This window comes from Mustelus asterias, unplaced genomic scaffold, assembly GCF_964213995.1.
Source record: "Mustelus asterias unplaced genomic scaffold, sMusAst1.hap1.1 HAP1_SCAFFOLD_489, whole genome shotgun sequence".
Classification (NCBI taxonomy): Eukaryota; Metazoa; Chordata; class Chondrichthyes; order Carcharhiniformes; family Triakidae; genus Mustelus; species Mustelus asterias.
Window position 1 is genome coordinate 116,064 of NW_027590441.1, and position 15,225 is coordinate 131,288.

The window sequence follows — 15,225 nt, forward strand, 5'->3', positions numbered from 1 at the left end:
TTGTAATATTGTGTAATCAATGTTGTGTAATCATTACTGTGTAATCAATGTTGTGTAATCAATACTGTGTAATCAATATTGTGTAATCAATGTTGTGTAATAAATATTGTGTAATCAATATTGTGTAATCAATGTTGTGTAATCAGTATTGTGTAGTCAATACTGTGTAATCAGTATTGTGTAATCAATGTTGTGTAATCAAAATTGTGTAATCAATGTTGTGTAATCAATATTGTGTAATCAATGTTGTGTAATCAGTATTGTGTAATCAATGTTGTGTAATCATTACTGTGTAATCAATGTTGTGTAATCAATACTGTGTAATCAATATTGTGTAATCAATGTTGTGTAATAAATATTGTGTAATCAATATTGTGTAATCAATGTTGTGTAATCAGTATTGTGTAGTCAATACTGTGTAATCAGTATTGTGTAATCAATGTTGTGTAATCAAAATTGTGTAATCAATGTTGTGTAATCAATATTGTGTAATCAATGTTGTGTAATCAGTATTGTGTAATCAATGTTGTGTAATCAGTCTTGTGTAATCAGTATTGTGTAATCAGTATTGTGTAATCATTATTGTGTAATCAATATTGTGAATTGAAGGTATTTGACCCAGATTATTTTAACGTGTGTCACTGAACACAGTACTTTAATTTAACAGCAAAGTTCCTTTTCTGACTGTCGATTCTGGGCAGTGGTTCGAGAATCGCCATTTTGTTATAAAATAAGGGACCTTCTGTTTCCACTGTCTGTTTACTTTGGGAGGTATAACTTTATCAAAAACAGAAAATACTGGAAAATCTCAGCAGGTCTGACAGCATCTGTGAATCATAGAATCCCTATAGTGCAGAAGGAGGCCATTTGGCCCATCGAGCCTACACCAACAACAATCCCACCCAGGCCCTATCCCCGTAACCCCACATATTTACCCTGCTAGTCCCCCTGACACTAAGTGCCGATTTATCATGGTCGATCCACCTAACCTGCAGATCTTTGGACTGCGGGAGGAAACCGGAGCACCCGGAGGAAACCCACACAGACACGGAGGGAATGTGCAAACTCCACACAGACAGAAGAGAGAATAGAAACAACGCTTTGAGTCTGACGAAGGGTCATCCAGAGTTGAAACATTTGCTCTATTCTCTCAGATGCTGTCGGACCTGCTGAGTTTTTCCAGCATTTCCTGTTTTTATTTCAGATTCCAGCATCCACGGTATTTTGTTTTTATCTTACTCTTCATCAAAGATGGCACCGTTTACAGATTAAAGTTTATTTATTGGTCACAAGTAGGCTTATATTAACTCTGCAATTAAGTTAATTTTGTTGAAAAGTCACTTATTGCAAACGAGCTGCCAGAGGCAGTAGTGGAGGCGGGTAAAATTTTGCCTTTCAAAAAGCATTTAGACAGTTACATGGGTAAGATGGGCTGCACAGTGGCACAGTGGTTAGCACTGCTGCCTCACAGCGGCAGGGACCCGGGTTCAATTCCAGCCTCAGGTCTCTGTCTGTGTGGAGTCTGCACATTCTCCCCGTGTCTGCGTGGGTTTCCCCCGGGTGCTACAGTTCCCTTCCACAGTCCAAAGGTGAGCAGGTTAGGTTGATTGGCTATAGTAAATTGCCCCTTAGTGTCAGGTGGACGAGCATGATAAATGGGTGGGGTTACAGGGATAGGGTCTGGGTGGGATTGTGATTGGTGCAGACACGATGGGCCAAATGGCCTCCTTCTGCACATTAGGGATTCTATGATTTCTACAGGTATAAAGGGATGTGGGCCAAATGCGGGCAATTGAGACTAGCTTATTGGTGAAAACTGGGATGTGTGGACAGTTTGGGCCAAAGGTCCTGTTTCCATGCTGTAAATCTCTATGAATCGACTGTGAAAATCCCCGAGTCGCCACACTCCGGCACCTGTTCGCATGTACTTAGGGAGAATTTAGCATGGTCAATGCACCTGACCAGCATGTCTTTGGACACTAAGGGGCAATTTAGCATGGCCAATCCCCCGAACCTGTACACCTTTGCACACTAAGGGCCCGATTTTACCATTTTGATTTCATGCACTGAATCTGGACGCAATTCAGATCTGACTTGGAAATCTGTTCTCCGGGGGCCCCATACGCACTTACCCTGGAAAAAACATTGTGAGTGTGAATCGCTCTGTGGGCGGGGCTTCTCGCTCTCGAAACGCTGCAACTCCGATCGGAGCTCTGAACTGCACGTGCGCAGTGAGAAATACATCTGAAATGGGCGCCCCTGTCACATCGCTCCCGGGCAGCAACAAGCGGATCAAGTGACCTGGGAGCGAAAGGTGGGAGTGATGGCCCCCACAGACATCGCCCCACCCCACAACATAACTATCCCCCTTTACACCCACCTCCCCCACTACCCAGACCGATCGCGACCCCCCCCCCCACCAATCACCCGCAGAATGGCAACAGCAACCCTCCCACCCCTGCCCCCTTCACCAGAGAATGATCTGATCCACCTCCCTCCCCTCCCCCCATGACCAGAGAATGATCTGATCCACCTCCGGCCTCCCGCACCCACACCCCCTCTCCCCCCACCACTGATCTGAGTCAGAGAGCCGCCAGAAGCTCTGATCTTACCTCCTCAGAGCTGGACTGCCCGAAACAGACCTTTGCCGAGCACATCTGTTCCGCGCCGAATCTGGACGGGCGAACGCGATGGTAAGGGGGGAAATGCAGGTAAGATTGGGCATCCAGCTCATTAAGTCAATTTAAATGCATCACCCATTTCGGGCGCGGTTCGGATCGCGGCCATTTTCGGGCCTTGGTAAAGTGGACATCTGCACGGATTGTACTAATCGCCTCACACCTGACTTTACCAAGTTTTCGCGCCCGTTAAGGCAATTTAACATGGCCAATCAACCGATCCTCCATATCTTTGGACACGAAGGGGCAAGTTAGCATGGTTAATCCACCTGTCCTTCTCATCTTTGGACACGAAGGGGCAATTTAGCATGGCCAATCCACCCAACCTGCACATCTTTGGACACTACACAACCTGCTGGTCTGAGGCTTTATCCCGCTGGCAAATCAGACCATGAGGCCCTTAGTGTGGTGTAACATAACCGATGTTTCGTGCCAAAATCAGTATTGTTCATTCTCAGTGTGTGGGCATTGCTGACTTTAGTGTCCATCCTTGGAAATTCATCGTTGGAGCTTTCTTACAAACACAGGGCAGACTCAGTCACTTCAGAGGACAGTTGAGTCAACCACATTGGTGTGGGGCTGGAGTCACGTAGAGCTGAGCCTGGGTAAGGACCTCTCCTGAAGTACATCAGTGAACTGGTCAGGCTTTTAAAACAACCCATCAACTTCACCGCTATTTTCACTGACTTATTTCCAGATTTTACAAACTGAATTGAAATGTTTAAAGCCCCGTTCTCTGGCCCAGCTCAACACGAAGGTGCCCGAAAATCCTCTTATTCTGCTCACACTCTGTACCCCCAACATTAATTAATCTTCATATTCAGAAATAGATTGATACTTCGTGGGGTGGCACAGCGCCAGGGACCCTGGTTCGATTCCTGGCCTCGGGTCACTGTCTGTGTGGAGTTTGCACGTTCTCCCCGTGTCTGCGTGGGTTTCCTCCGGGTGCTCCGGTTTCCTCCCACAGTCCAAAGATATGCAGGTTCGGTGGATTGGCCATGCTAAATTGCCCCTTAGTGTCAGGGAGACTTGCTAGAGTAAATGCATGGGGTTACAGGGACAGGGCCTGGGTGGGATTGTGGCCGGTGCAGACTCGATGGGCTGAATGGCCTCCTTCTGCACTAGAATTATACGATTCAGCGTGGCATGAGTGCTAAATTTAGCATGACCAATTCACCTAACCTGCAAATCTTTGGATAGTAAGGGGCAATTAGCATGGCCAATACACCTAACCCGCACATCTGTGGACACTGAGGGGCAATGTAGAATGGCCAATCCACCGAACCAGTACATCTGTGGACACTAAGAGGCAATGTAGAATGGCCAATCCACTGAACCAGTACATCTGTGGACACTAAGGGGCAAGGTAGAATGGCCAATCCACCTATCCAGTACATCTGTGGACACTAGGGGGCAATGTAGAATGGCCAATCCACCTATCCAGTACATCTGTGGACACTAAGGGGCAATGTAGAATGGCCAATCCACCTATCCAGTACATCTGTGGACACTAAGGACACTTTAGCATTGCCAATCCACCTAACAGCACGTTTTTCAGACTGTGGGAGGAAACCGGAGCAGCCGGAGGAAACCCATGCAGACATGGGGAGAACATGCAGACTCCGCACAGACAGTGACCCAAGCCGGGAATCGAACCTGTGTCCCTGGTGCTGTGAGGCAACATAGCTAATCCAATTAGCCAGGCAGCAGGTTATTTTAGTCTTGGCATTCTGCAATGTGATCGGATTCATTGAACTGTCATGATTTTTTCACTATCTGTTTAAATTTCCAAGGATTATCACATTAAAAGCATCTGAGGGAAATGTCTGAGTGAATACCCATCGCCCCCATGACTGTTTTGGAGGAGTTGAACAACAGGAACTGAACTGAAGGATGTTTTTCTGACCATAAAAGTGAGATCCATAACCTGATGTGAAGAAGATTTATGTTAAATCTTGGATAAAATTATTTCCAAATCAACATGCTTAAAGATGCCTTAAGAACAAAGAAAAGTGCTGCAGAGGAACAGACCCTTCGATGTTCACTCTCCCATGTATCTCTTGGAATGGGATTGATTTTGCTGTGTAAACAAGTGCTGATTGTATCGGGAGGTTTAACACTCAAGCATCAGTGAATAAGTATAAAGGTTATTTATTCGTGTCACAAGTAGGCTTACATCAACACTGCAATGAAGTTACTGTGAAAATCCCACAGTTGCTACACTCTGGCGCCTGTTTGGATAACACTGAGGGAGTATTTAGCATGGCCAATGTACCTAACCAGCACTTCTATGGGACTTTGGAAGGAAACCGGAGCGCCCGGAGAAAACTCATGCAGACACGGGGAGAACGTGCAGACTCCACACCGACAGTGACCCGAGCCGGGAATCAAACCCAGGTCCCTGGAGCTGTGAAGCAGCAGTGCTAACCACTGTGCTACCGTGCCGGATTCACCACCCTCTGGCTGAAGAAATTCCTCCTCGTCTCAGTTCTGAACTAAGAAGTCTCACAACAGCAGGTTAAAGTCCCACAGGTTTATTTCGAATCACGAGCTTTCGGAACGCTGCTCCTTCATCAGGTGAGTGGGAAACTGGTGTTGTGAGACTTCTTACTGCGCACACCCCAGTCCAACACCGCCATCTCCACATCACATTTCTAAAGGGCCGTCCCTTTCCTCTGAGTCTGTGCCCTCGGGTCCAAGTCTCCCCAACTAATGGAAACATCTTCCCCAAGCGCACTCTATCCAGGCCTTTCATTATTCTGTAAGTTTCAATGTTATCCCCTTCCTCATACTTCCAAACTGCATCGAGTGTGGACCCCCAGACATCAGACGCTCCTCATGCGTCAAGTCTTTCATTCCCCGGATCATTCTTGTGAACCTGCTCTGGACCCTCTCCAAGGCCAGCACATCCTTCCTTAGATACGGGGACCATAATTGCTGACAATATTGTGAATGCGGTCAGACCAGTGTCTTATAAACCCTCAGCAGTACACCCCTGCTTTTGTATTCTCGTCGTCTCGAAATTAACACTAGCAGAGTGATCTCTGCTGTATCGAATTAATATTGACCCTACATTATTTCCAACTTTCCATCCCTCCCTGACCCTCAACACCCCATCGAGGCTGTAACTGTTCTACGTTGGGTATAAAAAGTATTGGATTGAAGGGGGTTAAGTGAAGCTGTTTGTTTAGTGACTGGAATTGATGTGAGTCTCCATGGATCTGATTAGTGTGCCTGGAGGGATTCCCCTCTTCTATTAATAAGGGATTCCGTTCAATGTGTTGTCCCATTGGGTCAGCGGGAGCGGCAACTCCGACAGCAACAGAGATCAGCGGCTGTGGAGAGAGAGGGAGGGAGAGGAGAGATCAGAATCTGGGAGCAATGGATTGGAGTCTTCCAACAATGGATCAGAATCTGGGAACAATGGATTGGAATGTTACGACAATGGATCAGAATCTGGGAACAATGGATTGGAATCTTGCAACAATGGATCGGAATCTGGGAACAATGAACCGGAATGTTCCAACCAAGGACAGGAGTTTATTCTATTGGATTTCTGTGTTTACTGATTATTATTGGATTATGACATCAGCTGATCGGATTCAATATCGACTGAGGGTGATTCAATGTTTTTACTATCCCCTCCTGGCGATTGTTGGTGTTCCGGGTAAGTCTCTGGCTGGAATTGGACCGGCCCGACCGCCACGGGAATCGGAGCAGGCGAGGGGCGGAGAATGGGAAGGTCTGTTGAACACGGGTGGGATTTTGCAGCTTGGGGAAGAGTGAGGCTGGAAAGTCCCGTCCCCTGTGTCCAGTTCCTAATTCTAGAAAGGCTGTTTAACTGTATTGATTTTCTTGTCATTTCCTGTACTGGGTTTGCTGCTCTTGTTGAATCTCTGTATCCGGTTATTAATTCTTTCAGCCACTGACAATTGTCTCAGGGTCTATGGGCTGGGATGTCTTCTGAGTGCTGTGACTTTCCATAGACATGTGACCTCAAACACTATTCCTTCATGCGTAAAATATTGAGACAGAATCCTTTTCACCCTCTGCATATAACACCAGTTCACCCACCCAATCACCAGGCCACAGAATTAATTTTATTGGTCATATCTGCACAGCAGGATCTCACAGAGAGAAAACATATTTCATTAAATTTGAAATTTATTCATCAGTGTCACAAGTATGCGAACATTAACATTGCAATGAAGTTACTATAAAAATCCCCGAGTCACCACACTCCAGCGCCTGTTCAGGTACACTGAGGGAAAATTTAGCACGGCCAATGCACCCAACCAGCACAACTTTCAGATAGTGGGAGGAAACTGGAGCACTCGGAGGAAACTCACGCAGACATGGGGAGAACATGCAGAATCTGCACAGACAGTGGCCAAACCTGCAATTGAACCAGGACCTCTGCTGCTGTGAGGCAGCAATGCTATCCCCTGTGCCACCACAAGCTCTCCGAGAGCAACAGGAATACAAACACACAGACACACCCAAACACACATACATTAAAACACACATTTGTTGATAGAAGCAATCAGATTTAGATACTCCCACTCACACACAAATTCAAGAACCAAAATTGCTGCAACACTCCAGAATAACGCACACTTAGGAACACTCGTCAGGTACTCTGTTGCTCACACACAAACACGCACACACACACATGCATACTGGTACAGACAATATAGACACACGCAACACACACACGATAGGGGGGCAGGATAACAGCTACTCCCTGTCCATTGATGGTGGGGTGATCAAGTAAAACCGCGTGACAGCCTGGAACTCAGGTCCACGTCCCATTTCTCACCTCTTGCAACCTTCACCGGCAATGGATAAACAGCGGATTCAGTCTCCTGCCCATTTCCGGCAAGAGGCTGAATAAATTATTTCAATCTATTTTAAAACAAATTTAAATGAAATTAGTGAGCCTGGGATGGAATTGTGCGCCACACTTGCCTTTGCAGCCTCACCGGGAGAGGTTGGGTCCGGTGAGGAAAACAGCTGGCCACATGTATGAGGACGAGTCATGATGACCTCGCCGGGAGAACTGAAGGCCATTGAGGACACCGGGCAAGGTCGAGGGCAAAGGTAGGTGCCCCTTGGGCAATGCCCACCGGGCAGTACCAGGGAGTGGGGCATGAGGTGGTGGGGTCTACAGGGGCGGAGCCTGAAGGTAGCGGGGCCGACTCTGAACGTAGTTGCTGGGTGGGAGAGGGTGCCGTTACCACACTGCCCGCTGTCTGTGGGGTGGGGTGGTCCCCGCTGCCACTCTGCACGTGATTGGTGTTGGTAAGGAGGGGGGCATCACTGCCTCTCTGCATGCACATTGGGGTAGGAAGGGGGTCTCGCTGCCACACCGAACGTGATTGGTGGAGGCAGGGAGGGGGGCATCACTGCCTCTTTGCATGCACAGTGGGGTAGGGAGGGGGTTTCGCTGCCTCTCTGCATGCACAGTGGGGTAGGGAGGGGGTCTCGCTGCCTCTCTGCATGCACAGTGGGGGTAGTGTGGGGGTCTCGCTGCCTCTCTGCATGCACAGTGGGGTAGGGAGGGGGTCTCACTGCCTCACTGCATGCACAGTGGGGTAGGGAGGGGGTCTCGCTGCCTCTCTACATACACAGTGGGGTGGGGAGGGGGTCTGGTTGCCTCTCTGCATGCACAGTGGGGTAGGGAGGGGGGCATCACTGCCTCTCTGCATGCACAGTGGGGTAGGGAGGGGTCTCGCTGCCTCTCTGCATGCACAGTGGGGTAGGGAGGGGGTCTTGCTGCCTCTCTGCCTGCACAGTGGGGTAGGGAGGGGGATCTTGCTGCCTCTCTGCCTGCACAGTGGGTTAAGGAGGCGTGCCCTGCTGACACTCTGCATGCAATTGGTGTGGGGGAAGGGGCGGTGATTGGTCCAGGTGGTGGGGAGGGGGCTGGGTCTATATCTGGTCGGGGGCTGCTCAGAAAGAGCTGAGGACCCCCGGACTACCTGGGGGCAGCTGCTGTGTTGAGGCTCGCTGCAGCAGCAGAGAGCTGACAGATGTCTCTCTCAGACCAGGCAGCTCACTGCTGGCTGCAATTGCGCATTTGCAACCAGATAGGTTTGGGAGGTAGTGGGTATCCCAGCCAGCGCTGTGAGAGCTGCAAGTGATGGGGCCACTGCTGTGGGTGGTCCAACAGCCATCGAGTTTTAACAGCACAAAATGAGGCCCTTCGACCATTATGTCTGAATAGGTCATCAAACACCTATCCAATCCAATCCCATTTTCCAGCACTCGATCCATAGCCTTGTCATAGAGTTTACAGAATGGAAACAGGCCCTTCGGCCCATCTTATCCATGCTGCCCTTTCTTTTTAAACCCCTAAACTAATCCCAATTGCCCACATTTGCCCCATATCCCTCTATACCCATCGTGCCCATTTAACTATCTAAACGCTTTTTAAAAATAAAATTGTACCCGCCTCTACTACTGCCTCTGGCAGCTCGTTCCAGACACTCACCACCCTCTGTGTGATAAAATTGCCCCTCTGGACACTTTTGTATCTTTCCCCTCTCTCCTTAAACCTGTGCCATCTAGTTTTAGACTCCCCTACCTTTAGGAAAAGATATTGACTATTGAGCTGATCTGTGCCCCTCATTATTTTATAGACCTCTAGAAGATCACCCCTCAGCCTCCTACGCTCCAGAGAAAAAAGTCCCAGTCTATTCAGCCTATCCTTATAACTCAATCCATCAAGTCCCAGTCGCATCCTCGGAAATCTTTTCTGCACTCTTTCTAGTTTAATAATTATATGCTCTGGCGTTTGAGTTGCTGATCTAAATGCCTCTTGTGGTTTTTCCCGCTTCTACCATCCTTTCAGGCCGTGAGCTGCAGATCCCATCACCCTGTGGATGAAAACATTTTCCCTCAAATCCACACAAACACCTGCCCTTTACCTTAACTCCACGCCCCTCTGGTTATTGACACCTCTACTAAAGGGAAAAGGTTTCTTCCTATCCGTGTGCCACATAATTGTGTTCATATCACTCAGCTCCCCCCCCCCACCCCCCGCCCCCACCTGAAAGCATTCCCCACCACCACCCACTACACCCACTCCACCTCCAGCCGTCTCTGCTCTAAGGTAAAAAACCCAGCCTAACCAGCCTCTCCTCATAGCTGAAACTCTCCAGCCCAGGTAGCATCCTGGTGAATCTCCTCTCCACCGTCTCCAGTGTAATCACATCCTTCCTGTAGTGTGATGACCAGAGCTGTGCACAGTTCTCTTGCTCTGGTCTAACCAGCATTTTATACACTTCCATCATCACCTCCCAGCTCTTATATTTTATGCTGCGGCTGCTAAAGGCAAGTATCCTACATGTCGTCTTAACCACCTCATCTACCTGTCTTGCTGCTTTTAAGGATCCACATATCTGCAGCCCAAATTCATTCTGGTCCTCTGCACTTCCTCACCCTCGACCGGACATGGTGCATTTCCTTGCCCGGATAGTCGTCCCAAATGCATGGCCTCACATTGGTCAGGTGTAAATTACATTTGCCCATTTGCCCAGCCTTTCAGTTTCCTCAGCACGGTGGCACAGTGGTTAGCACTGCTGCCCCACAGCGCCAGGGACGTGTGTTCAATTCCTGGCTTGGACCACATCTGTGTGGAGTTTGCACATTCTCCCCGTGTCTGCATGGGTTTCCTCTGGGTGCTCCAGTTTCCGCCCACAGTCGGAAGACTTGTGGGTTAGGTGGATTGGCCAGGATATACTGGACTTACTGTCAGGGAGAATTGCTTGGGTAAATGCATGGGGTTCAGGGGATATCGCCTGGGTGGGATTGTGCTCAGTGCAGACTCGATGGGCTGAATGGCCTCCTTCTGCACTGTAGGATTCTATGATTCCTGAAATCTAAGGCTTTCCTCCTCAATATTTACCACACCACCAATTTTTGTATCATCTGCAAACTTACTGATCACACCTCACACATTCATGTCCAGACCATCAATGTACACTACAAACAGCAAGGGACCCAACATCGATCGCTTTGGAACCCCACTGAACACAGGCGAGCAGTCACAAAAACAACCTTCCACCATCACCCTCTGCCCTCTGCCACTCAGCCATTTTGAATATAATTTACCAAATTGACCTGGTTCCAATCGGAATCACTTCCTTGTTCAGTCTTCCATATTTGTCAAAAGCTTTTCTGAAGAACACGTAGGCTACATCGACTGCACTTCCCTCATCTCCTCATCCAGTCACCTCCTCAATATATTCCAGCGAATTGTTAGACATGATCTCCCCCTGTCAAAGGCACGCTGACTATTGTTCATAAATCCTTACCTCTCGAAGTGGAGATTAATTCTGTCCCTCAGGTTGTTTTCCAATCATTTCCCGAACACGGAGATGGTGATGGTGGTGTCCTGGCCGTGATCTTGGGTATCTCCAGGGCACCTTGCAGGATGGCAGTATGGCACAGTGGTTAGCACTGCTGCCTCACAGCATCAGGGATCCCATTTCAATTCCTGGGATTCCATCAGCACCAGTGAAGCTTCTTTTTAAACTTTGTTCCATTCTCACATCTCGCCTGTTGGGATTTCTCCTATTACAAGAACGTGTGGTGTTCCTCTGGAAAGAATCCACTGTGAGCAAGTCCAGTTTCTCGCAGCTCCCCAATGTCCACATTCAGCCTTGTCAATTCAGTCTCGATCACAGCCGTCCCGTCTACATCATCAACCTGCATAAGTTCATTGGTAAGGTCAGGGCACATCGTGCTGATGTTTCAGCTTGAGATGCGAAAGACTGATTTGATTTGGTTTATTATTTTCACATATAATAAATATGTGATCCAAGCCGGGAATCGAACTCAGGTCCCTGTGAGACAGCAGTGCTAACCATTGTGCCACCATGTTGCCGACTCAAGAACAGCTTCTCTGCTGCCATCTGACGTTTTAATGGACCCACATCGCATTCAGATGATCTTATTCTACACCCCTGCTCTGAGTCCAACATTACATTGTGCACTCGCTCCTTCTCTATATTCGGGGTTACAGTGTTACAGAGTTCAGTGTTGGGCCAGGGAGATGGTGTCTGTGGACCTGTTGGGGAGGTAGGTGAACTGTAGTGTATCCAGGCAATCTGGGAGGCCGGAATTGATTCATGCCATGACTAACCTTTTGATGCATTTCATAACATTGGATATACAGTGAAAAGTGTTGTTGCTTGAGTGCCATACAGACAAAGCATACTGTACATAGAGAGGGAGAGAGGGCAGAATGTAATGTTGCAGTCATAGCTCGGGTGTACTAAAAGATCATCTTAATGCAATGTGGGTCCATTCAAACGTCAGATGGCAGCAGAGAAGCTGTTCCTGAGTCGGCAGCATGGTGGCACAATGGTTAGCACTGCTGTCTCACAGGAACCTGAGTTCGAATCCCGGCTTGGATCACTGTCTGTGTGGAATTTGCACATTCTACCCGTGTCGGCATGGGTTTGCTCTGGATGCTGCGGTTTTCACCCACAGTCCAAAATGTGCAGGTTAGGTTGATTGGCCATGTTAACTGCCCATTAGCGTCCTGGGATATGTATGTTTGGGGGATTAGCAGGCTACATATGTGGGATTTCGGGGATAGGGCCTGGGTGGGATTGTTGTCGGTGTTGACTCGATGGGTCAAATGGCCCCCTTCTGCACTGTAGTGTTTCTATGATTCTATGAGTCGGTTGGTCCATGTCCTCACACATTTTTTATCTTTTTCTCCAATGGAACAAGTGGGAAGAGTTGATGTCTGTGTTGCGCTATTCCTGAATTAGGCTGGTTACTTTTGTGAGGCAACGGGAAGTTTAGACAGAGTTAATGAGTGGGAGGTTGGTTTGAGTGATGGACTGGTCTGCATTCATCAAGCTTTGAAGTTTCTTGCAGTCTTGGACAGAGCAGGAGCCATACCAAGCTAGAATGTTATTTATGGTGCATCTGTAAAAGTTGGTGAGAGTCGCAGCTGACATGCCAAATGTCTGTAAACCTCTGAGAAAATAGAGACGTTCGGATACTTTTTTAATGATAGGGACATCATGGAGGAACCAGGAAAGGTTTTTCGTGATGTGGACCCTAAAACGTGAAGCTCTCGACTATTTCAACTTCATCCCATTGATGTAGATAGTGGCATGTACTCCACTAGGCTTCCAGAAGTCAATTTGCTTTGTTGACATTGAGGAAGAGATTGTTGTTGTCGCCCCAGTTCACCAGATTCTCTGTCTCTTCCTCCGACCCACTGCAGGTGTCATCAGCAAACTTGGAAATCGAGTTGGAGGGGAATTTGGCCACACAGTCACCAGTGTATAAGGAGTACAGTAAGGGGCTGAGGACGCAGCCTTACGGCGACCGCTGTTCAGGATGATTGTGGAGGAGATGTAGTTGATTGTCCTTAATTTTGCTGTCTATGGATTCGGAAGTTCAGGATCCAATTGCAGAGGCAGGAGCCAAGCCCAGGGCCACGGACTTTGGACATGAGTTTCGGAGGACTAATGGTGTTGCAGGCTGAGCTGTAGTTGATAAACACGAGTCTGTGTTCCAGGATTCACTGTCGGGCCAGGGAGATGGCATTGTGGACCTGTTGTGGATGTCGGTGAACTGTCGTGGATCCAGGCAATCTGGGAAGCCGGAACTGATTCATGCCATGACTAACCTTTTGCTGCATTTCATAATATTGGACATCAGAGTCACCGGACGATAGGCATTAAGGCAGCCTGCTTGGCTTTTCCTTTGGTACTGGCCTTTGTTTGAGTTTTACCTGGTGCATAGATTGGCAACCTTCCTGCCGAGAGAGGACTGATGCAGCTGCACTGGTCCAGTAGACCAACGTGGGACAGCAGTAATCGCACTGAGCATTATGGACGATAGCGATTCGCTGAACCCTGAAGCTTTCTCCCACTCTTGAAAGCAAACACTGGAAGTTGTGTTCTGTGCCAATCGAGTGTGAGATTACTAATTTTTCCTGTGTTGTGCTAACAGTGGCCACAATGCTGTGATCTCCTCTCCAGGGTACAGTTCTGTGTAAATATAATAGAGATTATGTGCTGTCAAGGCATCAGGATCTCCCTCTGCCAATTGTTAGTATTGTCCAGAGGCAAGGGTCAAACCAGCCCTCTTTGGTCCCAGCTCTGTTGCAGGGGTTGTCAGTAAACTGTCTGAGAGACGACAGATTACCATCTACTGGACTCCAGTCTGGATTTTCTGTCAGGGTTTACTCCTTCATCCTTGTAGCTGAGTGAGGGTCAATGTTGTGGACTCTCCGGAAAGCTCTCTCCCAAATATATACCACTGTGTTGCTACCATGGAGCAGCACGATGACACAGTGGTTAGCACTGCTGACTCACAGCGTCAGGGACCTGGGTTCAATTCCAGGCTTGGGTCACTGTCTGTGTGGAGTTTGGACCTTCTCCCCGTGTCTGTGTGGGTTTCCTCCGGATGCTCCACTTTCCTCTCACACTGCAAAAGACTTGCTGGATTTTTAAAAACATATTTCAGTGATTTTATGTGTGTACATTCTTTTTTATTTTAACCCATCCTCAGTCCAAATGGTAACTTCTTTCCCTGAATCCTGTCTAATTTTATTCTTTATTTCCCTTCCTGACAGTGAACATAATCACAATTGTGACACTGACGAGCAGAAACTGTGGTCTGTCCAAATGTGTGACTCGTTACCTGGTGGCCATGTCAGCGGGGGATCTGCTGGTCGTTATCCTCGACCTGATATTCAGACACATTCCCATTCTTTATCGGGAACAGTTTGATTTCCTGCTGTCGCTCCCCGTGTGTAACATCCACGCCGTCCTGCTTTATGCAGCCACTGACTGTTCTGTCTGGTTCACCGTCACTTTCACCTTTGATCGATTTGTGGCCATTTGCTGCCCCAAGCTGAAGAGTAAATATTGCAGTGAGAAACCGGCGGCTGTGGTTCTGGGAACAGTGACGGTGCTGAGCTGTTTAAAGAACATCTTCTGGTATTTTATGTTATTAAATGGATATCGGCTGGGGAACGTCCCCTGGTTTTGTGATGTCACAATGGATGTGATGTTATCTCCGGTCTGGGGAACAATCGAGTTCCTCCACAACATTCTAACCCCGACTGTCCCGTTCGTCCTGATTCTGCTGCTCAACGTTTTCACCGTCAGACACATTTTAAGGAGCAGCAGAGCCCGCAGGAGACTCCGGACTCACAGCAGTGGGGAGAATCCCAGAGACCCAGAGATGGAGAGTCGCAGGAAATCCATCATTTTACTGTTTGTTATCTCAGCCAATTTCATCCTCTTATGGTCGACATTAATGGTTTATTCTATATGGCGTCGGATGTATTATTTGGGCTATAAGTCGGTATGGTTAGATTACTATGTTATGGAACTTGGTTTCATGTTGCAACTCACAAGTTGTTGTACAAACACTGCCATTTATGCTGTGACACAGACTCACTTCAGGCAGCAGCTCATCAATCTGCTGAAAGCTCCCCTTACTTCAATTCTTCAACTCATTAGACCCTGAGAGGAAACTACAACTACAAGACCCCTGACTCTTTCTA

General features: G+C 48.0%; 1 long non-coding RNA gene across 2 annotated transcripts in view; it reads right to left on the reverse strand.

Moving 5' to 3' along the window:
• LOC144486845 (uncharacterized) overlaps nucleotides 1–15,225 on the reverse strand; it is a 53,394-nt gene that overhangs the window by 9,914 nt on the left and 28,255 nt on the right. The window lies entirely within an intron of this gene.